Raw genomic sequence first — 10048 nt, 5'->3', positions numbered from 1 at the left:
GGGAGTCCTGGATTAGGGGTCCTCGGACAGCCGGAGTATATGCTTATACCGAACTGTTGGACTATGAAGATACAAGACTGAAGACTTCGTCCCGTGTCCGGGTGGGACTCTCCTTTGTGTGGAAGGCAAGCTTGGCAATTTGGATATGTAGATTCCCTTCTCTGTAACCGCCTTTGTTGTAACCCTAGCCCCTCCGGTGTCTATATAAACCGGAGGGTTTAGTCCGTAGGACAAGAACAATCATAATCATAGGCTAGCTTCTAGGATTTAGCCTCTATGATCTCTTGGTAGATCTACTCTTGTAATACTCATATCATTTAGATCAATCAAGCAGGAAGTAGGGTATTACCTCCACAGAGAGGGCCCGAACCTTGGTAAACATTGTGTCCCCCGCCTCCTATTACCATTAGCCTTAGACGCACACTTCGGGACCCCCTACCCGAGATCCGCCGGTTTTGACACCGACATTGGTGCTTTCATTGAGAGGTCCACTGTGACGTCGAAAAAAGGTTTGATGGCTCGCCTTGTTATCAAGGACAACATCACCTCTGGGGGAGCCCTGGCTTTCGGCCAAACCCTCCGACTAGGCAGCTTCGTCACAACCATCCATTCGGCCGCTGTGCTGATGATGACTTCTTGGGTCATCAAAAACAACCTCCACATCTGCTCGGAATACGCCGAGCAATGGATCCAATGGAACTCTCGTCCTTGAACGAGCTCCTGGATCACATCGCGGCCTTGGGTGTCGCTACGGACTATGATTGGATTGGGCTTAAACCCGATCAAAGAGAGATTAACTCTGCGCTGATCACCCATCAGATAGCAGTGGTGGAGGAGCAATGCAACAATTCTTCCTTTATTTTGAGGACGGACTATGTCCGGATTCCGAAGCTTTCCGAGTCAGATACCCATTCGCGGGAGGACATGACCCAAACTCTGAACTTAGAATCAGACTGCGGGCCAGAAAAATTGGGCAAAATCCCGGAACCCGAGCTGCCAAGTTCAAAAGTTCCGTTGCCCCTGGGTCTCAGATCGGTTCGGACCTAAATACACCCACCCACCCACATACAAGCGATCTTTCCCACATTAGACAACAATCCCAAGAGACAATACATCACTTTTGGGCCAGATTCCTCCTTGTAATGAGCAAGGTAAAGGACTGTCGCGAGGAAGATGCAATCTCATTCTTTTGCAAAAATTGCACGGACAAGGGAATCCTCAATGCCATAAGTCGCCATGACATATCACACTTCGCCGACTTGGCGGCCATAGTACAGAAGTACTGTGCGATGGAAAGCGCGTGGAAAAGCCAGGCTAAATTCTGGGATCCTCCGGCTCTCACTAAACCCCTCGTTTGAACTAAAAGGGTGCACTCTCGCAGGTCACCTGATCCAATTACAAAAAAACCGAAGCCCACTATAGGGCGCGGAACCGTATTGGAGGGATGGCTCAATGGGCCATGCAAAATTCATACCACACCGGATACCATACCAACACATAGCCTTAGAGCATGTTGGATAATTCGGCAGGTGGCCAAGAGCGGCGAGGATCTCATCATTAACAATGCTGCAGAGCACCATCCCGCAGAAAACAACAATACGGTATTGACAGTCTCCGAGACTTTCGCCTCAAATAACAGGCGCAAGAGAGCACTCCATGGCCTCGCAAAAGTCTACCACGTTGCAGCAATAAATCCATGAAACAACACGGCCATAACCTTGAATGCCAGTGACGAACCTCAATTCTGAATTGTCCGAGCACCAGCCGCGTTGGTCCTTAGTCCAATTGTGGATGACTTCCGGCTTACTAAAGTGCTCATGGACGGTGGCAGCGGATTAAATCTCATCTACGAGGAAACTCTCAAAAAATGGAAATAGACAAGAGCCGCATTGAGCAAAGCAGCACGACTTTCAGAGGAATCATCCCTAGTCGGGAGGCACGATGTGCGGGAAAAATCACACTCGATGTGGTATTCGGCATGCCGGAGAATTACAGGTCTGAAGAGATAACATTCCAGGTGGCCCCGTTCAGTAGTGGATACCACGCCCTTTTAGGGCGGGACGCATTCGCGAGCTTCCAAGCTATACCCCATTACGGGTACATGAAGCTCAAGATGCCCGGGCCCAACAGAATCATCACTCTAGCCAGTGATCCGGATGTAGCACTCCGTGCCAAAAATAAAACCGCCGCCCTGGCCCTTGAGGCATTATCCGAAGCCCTCGTGGCCGAAGAACTAATTGCGCTACGCTCCATAGTGGATAGGCACGATGTGATACTTGACAAACAATCCAAGTCCACCTCTTTCAAACCAGCGGACGAAATAGTCAAATTCCAAGTCCACCCAACGGACCATACAAAAACAGCATCAATCGGGGCACAGTTGAACCCCACAATCGACGCCGCATTGCGGGCGTTCTGACGTGAGAATTGGGACATCTTCGCCTACCACCCCTCAGATATGCCAGGGATCCCACGCAGGGTGGCCGAGCATAGCCTCAACATATTGAAGGGATACAAGCCGGTCAAGCAAACACTACGGCGCTTTTCAGAGCCCAAACGACAAGCTATGGGAGAGGAGCTAGCCAAGTTACTCGAAGACGGATTCATCAGAGAAATAAAACACCCAGACTGGCTAGCAAACCTGGTGATGGTACCAAAGAAGGACAAATCCTGGCGCCTATGTGTCAATTTCAAGGACCTCAATAAAGCTTTCCCAAAGGACCCCTTCCCTTTCCCCCGCATCGATCAAATCATCGACGCTACCGAAGGACACGACTCATTGTGCTTCCTCGACGCATACTTCGGATACCATCAAATCAAGATGGCGGAGTCCGATCAAGCCGCAACGACATTCATCACTCCATACAGTCCCTTCTGTTTCAACACCATGCCTTTCGGGCTCAAAAACGCCGGTGCAACCTACCAACGCATGATTCAAACATGCCTGGAAAAAACAAATCAGCAAAACAATTGAGGCATACGTAGACGACGTGGTCATCAAGACTAGACACGACGAATCTTTAATAGACGACCTGAGGCTCACGTTCGACAATCTTCGAACATATGACATCAAGCTCAATCCAGAAAAATGCATTTTCGGCGTTCATGCCGAAAAGCTACTCGGCTTCATCGTTTCCAACAGAGGAATTGAAGCAAACTCGGCTAAAATCCAAGCTCTGTCACAGTTGGCTACCCCAACAGACATCAAGCAAATCAAGAAATTAACTGGATGCGTGGCTGCCTTAAGCCGCTTTATCTCCCGATTAGGAGAAAAGGCACTACCTCTCTATCGCCTTCTGCGACGCACCGAACACTTTGAGTGGACGGATGCGGCTACGGCCAGACTGGAAGAAATAAAGGCCCTCTTGGCCAACAACCCAATCCTGGCCGCGCCGAACATTGGCGAACCCATGATGTTATATATAGCGGCAACACACCAAGTTGTAAGTGCAGTGCTCGTCGTCGAACGAGAGGAGGACGGACATAAGTTCCCGCTCCAAAAGCCGGTATACTACGTATCCACCGTCCTCACACCATGCAAGTCACGGTACCCGCATCATGAAAAGATAGCATACACGGTCTTCATGGCATCCCGGAAGCTACGACACTACTTTCAAGAGTGTTCAATCACGGTGGCCTCCAAAGTACCACTCAACGATATAATAAATAACTGCGATGCCACGGGTCGGATTGCTAAGTGGGCCTTCGAGCTCCTCCCCTTTGACATCATATATAAACCATGGCGAGCCATTAAGTCATAAATACTAGCTGACTTCATCGCCGAATGGATAGAAGCTGAACTCCCTAAAGAGAATGGCACATACTCCAATTGGATCATGCACTTTGATGGCTCTAAGATGCTGGCTGGTCTGGGAGCGGGCATTGTCCTGACACCCCCCACCGGAGATACAGTCCAATACGTACTCCAAATACTATGCACAGACTCCAACAATGCAGCCGAATACGAGGCTCTGTTGCACGGTCTTCGGATGGCAGTCTCCATGGGCATCCAATGCCTAGAAGTGCGCGGGGATTCGAACCTCGCAATATCACAAATAAATGGAGACTTTGACGCCAAGGACCCGAAAATGGCGGCTTACCACAATGCCGTCCTCAAGATGTCAGCTCGGTTCAAGGGGCTCGAATTTCATCATGTGGTCCGAGAAAATAATCAAGCAGCGGATATCCTTGCCCGCATCGGTGCTAAGCGCGACCCCGTCCCACCTAACATCTTCTTGGAAAGGCTGTTCAAGCCATCCGTGGTGTAGCAAGGGGAGACCAGCAATACCAGTCCGAATCCGACCACAACCCCAGAACCCGAACTCACTGACATAATCGGAGGCTCTGCCACCGAAATAACACCTTCGGCCCATGTAATCATGGCCGTCATCGCCCCCTGGACTGAACCCTTCTTAGCCTACCTAAATAGGCAAGAACTCCCCGAAGACCAAAATGAGGCACGTTGCATTGTGTGGCGCTCTAAAGCCTACAAGGTCCACGAGGGAGAGCTTTATAAGAAAAGCGCTACCGGATTACTCCAAATATGTATCTCCAAAGAGGAAGGGCGGCAGCTATTGGCCGAAATTCATGGTTGACTCGGCGGCCACCATGCCGCAGCTCGGGCCCTTGTAAGCAAGGCCTTCCGGACAGGTTTCTACTGACCGAAAACCCGAGCAGACGTACATGACCTCGTCCAACATTGCGTCGGTTGTCAGCTCTTTGCCAACCAAAGCCATATCCCACCTACCGCTCTCCAAACAATCCCCATAACTTGGCCCTTTGCGGTCTGGTGGCTCGATATGGTCAGACCCCTTAAAGGAGGAAGCCATAAGAAAAAATACCTATTGGTCATGGTGGCTAAATTCACCAAATGGATAGAGGCCAAACCAGTTAAAACGGCCGAATCTGGACCAGTGATAGACTTCATATCAGGGGTTGTACACCGTTACGGTGTCCCCCACAACATCATCACTGATAATGGCTCGAACTTCATAGCCGACAAGGTGAAAACTTGGTGCGGCAACATGGGCATTAAGCTCGATTAAGCCTCCGTCTATCACCCCCAAACAAACGGTCAAGTCGAACGAGCAAATGGTCTTATTATGAGCGGCATCAAACCCAGACTAGTGCGATCCTTGAAGGAATCAGACATGCACTGGGTCGAGGAGCTCGACTCTGTACTATGGGGACTGGGGACCAAGTCAAATCGCACTACCGGACACACACCATTCTTCATGGTGTACGGCGCAGAGGAGGTATTGCCCTGCGATATCATTCATGACTCACCTCGAGTGCGCATGTATGAAGAGAGAGAAGCCGAGCTTGATCGGCAGGACAGCTTAGATGCCCTAGAGGAGGAGCGTGACGTCGCAAAATCCCGTTCCGTATTCTATCAGCAACAGGCTCGAAGGTATCAAAGCAGAGAAGTACGTGCCAAAACTTATAATGTTGGCGAACTTGTTCTACGCCTACCGGAGAAGAAAAAGGATAAGCTCAAGCCCAAGTGGGAGGGTCCCTTCATCATTGATAAAGTTCTCACCGAAGGAGCGTACCTTCTGCGTGATGCATCAGATAATCGACTCGAGGTGAACCCATGGAACGCGGCGAGACTGCGAAGATTCTACGCCTAGCACCAAACTCTGTGTTCGTCTCATTCCCTCCGCCTTTTTTCATTATTATTTATATATATCCTGTCTCTTTCCTTTTATGGCTAAAAAGCTTTAAGTGTGACTCGACTACACACTCTTGATGCGCTATGCGCGCTCAATATACCTGGGGGCTTCTTATACAGAAGCTTGATATAATTACCTTCAGGGCATCATGCCCACTGCATATGTGTCGCTTTTCCATATGTACCTTTTCTTCACCATTATATGCATCGATATGACTTAAGTTTTGGCCAAGCTGGGTTGCTTGGCTCCTGTGTTTATGCCCTACGTTCCCGTTAGTTCGACTAGGGCATAAGGGGAGCACCTCTGTGATTGTTACTGCCGGGTCCGCCGGACGTGTACCTCAGACTGGGTGAAGCTGAAAGCTAGCATTCTTAAGGGAATATTCGGTCAGTGAACTAAAGATGTTTCTTACCTATTACAATACAAACCCCCAGATGTTTTATATACTGCATCTTTGTTCGCAGTTCAGACATGCACATTAATGCATGCGTACCCAGGGAAAGGAACCCTTAACAGAACTATTCTCCCTGGAAGATGTTTCTTACTACCCATGTAATATAACATAGCTAGTTGGGTACTTGTCTGTTCAAGCACTTATGACCCCTACGCCTGGTTTCCACGCGTACCCCAGTTTACCTAACTAAGCGGGTAGTCGGAAACACTCCGGACTGTTGGGTCTGGAGGCTGAAGAGAAAAGGTCCACCAAGACAAATGATTTACAATCCGGCTAGGGACAAAATATGTCAATTGAAGTACGCAGTCACTTAGACCCACATACTTCTTCTTCTATACTATCTAACAAACTATCTAGCCTACAATCCTGTTGGGAATACTTTGCGGCTAATTCTACCTGGTCATATACCATACTAACGGGAATCTCTTTCCCATCTGACCCTATAGGTCCAACCAGGGCCATGTGATTCGGATCGACCTTGATGTACCATGTTCTCACCATGGCCCACGCTTCCCTCGCACCTTGTCGGCAGGCCGATATCTTCCATAATTGGAAGCGCTGCCGCGCTCCCTTGAGCAGCTGTACAAGCTCCCCCATGCTTCCTGGCAGGGAGGTGGATGGCCACAAGGCCGCGGCAATACCCTGCATCACCTGCCGAACTTGTTCGTGCAATTGCGAAAGCTCTTGCAGAAGATCGCCTGACGATCCGGGCATCTCCTCTTTAGGACGACCAGTCAGTATACCTACAGACATAACTCTGTTAGCCTGTTTCTTCGCCGAACTATATAAAATTTTGTTTTGAGCACATATTGAAAATATCGCGTTGAAGCCTCCTATTCTCCTTCATGGAGTCCGCTAGTTGGGCCCAAACATCTTTCAATTCCACGCCCAGCCGGGTATTGGCATCCTGAAGATTGTTCTTCTCTCACCGAACCCGTGTAAGCACACACTCGCCAGCCTCTAGCTGTCGTTGAGCTCGTTGTTCATCCTCTTGTAAGATCTCCGGATTCATTCCAGGATTGTCTGCGGAATCTATTATTAGATCTGCAAACATGCCGGATACCAACTCGTACACGTAATTACGTTTTTTATCGATCGAGATAAATATTACCAGATGAGGCCTTCTTGGATTCCTCCATTTCGGCAGTTGCAGCCTTTAGCCGGGCTTTGCACTCCTCCAGCTCTGGAGACAAATGGGTGTTCTTCTCTATAAGAACCTATTCATACAATGATCCGTAAATCAGTTGTGCCAACTGTTTCAAGTCTAAGGGGCTACTGAGGGAGTCCCGGACTAGGGGTGTCCGGACAGCCGAACTATCATCGTCGGCCGGACTCCAAGACTATGAAGATACAAGATTGAAGACTTCGTCCCGTGTCCGGATGGGACTTTCCTTGGCGTGGAAGGCAAGCTTGGCAATATGGATATGTAGATCTCCTACCATTGTAACCGACTCTGTGTAACCCTAGCCCTCTCCGGTGTCTATATAAACCGGATGGCTTTAGTCCGTAGGACGAACAACAATCATACCATAGGCTAGCTTCTAGGGTTTAGCCTCCTTGATCTCGTGGTAGATCTACTCTTGTAATACCCACACCATCAATATCAATCAAGCAGGACGTAGGGTTTTACCTCCATCAAGAGGGCCCGAACCTGGGTAAAACATTGTGTCCCTTGTCTCCTGTTACCATCCGCCTAGACGCACAGTGCGGGACCCCCTACCCGAGATCCGCCGGTTTTGACACCGACATTGGTGCTTTCATTGAGAGTTCCTCCATGCCATCGCAATCAGGAGGGATGCCTTTTCCCGTCTTTAAAGACGACGTCGTCGTCAAGGGAGCTTTGGCCACCGGCCAAACTATCCGGCTGGGCGATTTTCTTATGACCGCCAGTTCGGCCACCACTCCAACAATGACCTCCCAGGTCATCAAAAGCGATCTTCACGTCAACTCGGAATTCGCCGAGCAGCTAGATCCGACGGAGCTCTCCTCTGTAAATGAGCTCTTGGATCGCATCGCCGCCCTGGGAGTCGCTACAGACCACGATTAGATTGGGCTTAAAACCGATCCGAGAGAAATTAACTCTCCCCAGGCTACCCACCACGTTGTTGTGGTAGAGGAACAACGCGGCGACTCTTCTTCTATGTTAAAAACCAGTTATGTCCGGATTCTCGATCCCTCCATGCCGGATTCCCGTGGAGGGACGGACGTCAATCAAGTACTGAACCTAAAGTTAGGCATCGGACCAGATCCGTTGGATAACATCCAACAATCCAAGCTTCCAAATCCGGAAACTTCTCGGCCTTTGAGCCTCAGATTGGGCAGGGTTCCGAATTTAATTCCGCCCGCCCACCCAAACATAAGCGATCTATCTCGAATACGGCAAGAGCCCGATGAAACAGTACATCATTACTGGGCCAGATTCCTCTTGGTTATGGACAGGATAAAGGACTGCCGTGAGGAAAGCGCAATCTCAATTTTCTGCAACAATTGCATGGACAAGGGAATCATGAACGCCATAAGTCGTCGCGAACTTACACGCTTCGCCGACCTGGCGACCATAGTACAAAAATATTGTGCGATGGAGAGTGCCTGGAAAACCGGAACCAGGTTTTGGGACAATCCGGCCCTGAACACAACCCTAGTTCGAAATAAAAGGGTGCGTCATACTCAAGCACCTGGGTTAAAAACCAAAAAGCAAAAACCCCCTAAAGGGCACGGAACCGTACTGGAGGGATGGCTGAACGGACCCTGTAAAATCCATAATACAGAGGGCGCCACTCCAACACATAGCCTTCGAGCATGTTGGATACTACGGCAGGTGGCCAAAAGTGGCGAAGGTTTTCTAGCCCCGGGTAACCAGCCCAACAGTACCAGTACGGTATTAACAGTCTTCGAGACTTTCGCATCAAATAATATGCGGAAACGAACAATCCGCAGCCTCGCCGAAGTCTACCAAGTAGCAACAGCAAATCCATGGAGCGACACGGCTATCACCTTCAATGCCAACGACGAACCAAAATTCCGAACAGCCCGAGCACCAGCCGCATTGGTCCTCAGTCCGATAGTGGACGGCTTTTGTCTCACCAAGGTACTCATGGATGGCGACAGTGGATTAAACCTCATCTACGAGGAAACCCTCCAAAAAATGGAAATTGACTGGAGCCGCATTGAGCGAAGCAGCACACCCTTTAGAGGAATAATCCCTAGTCGGGAAGTACGCTGCACAGGAAAAATTACACTAGATGTAGTGTTCGGCTCACCGGACAATTACAGGTCCGAGGAGGTCATGTTCCAAGTGGCCCCGTTCGGCAGCAGATATCACGCCTTGTTAGGGCGAGAGGCATTCACAATTTTCCAAGATATACCCCATTACGGGTACATGAAGCTTAAAATGCCCGGGCCCAACGGAATCATCACTCTTGTCAGTGATCCAGATATAGCACTCCACGCTGAAAATAAGACAGCCACACTAGCCCTAGAGGCACTATCCGAAGCCCTAGCGGCAGAGGAACTCACTGCGCTGCGCTCCACGGTGGATAGGGATGATGTGATACTCGATAAGAGATCTAAGTCCACCTCTTTTAAACCAGCAGACGAAATAGTCAAATTCCAGGTCCATCCAACGGACCCCACAAAGACGGCCTCCATTGGGGCACAATTAAACCCTGATGTAGAAGCCGCACTACAAGAATTCCTTCGGGAAAATTGGGACATTTTTGCCTGGCACCCTTCAGACATGCCAGGAATCCCACGCAGGCTGGCAGAACACAACCTAAATATCCTAAAAGGATTCAAGCCAGTCAAATAGGCTCTTCGGCGATTTTCCGAACCCAAAAGATAGGCAATGGGAGAGGAGCTAGCCAAACTCTTAGAAGCCGGATTCATCAGAGACATAAAACATCCGGACTGGCTTGCAAACCTG

Source organism: Triticum dicoccoides, chromosome 3B (genome assembly GCF_002162155.2).
Source record: "Triticum dicoccoides isolate Atlit2015 ecotype Zavitan chromosome 3B, WEW_v2.0, whole genome shotgun sequence".
Classification (NCBI taxonomy): Eukaryota; Viridiplantae; Streptophyta; class Magnoliopsida; order Poales; family Poaceae; genus Triticum; species Triticum dicoccoides.
This window is presented reverse-complemented; position numbering follows the sequence as displayed.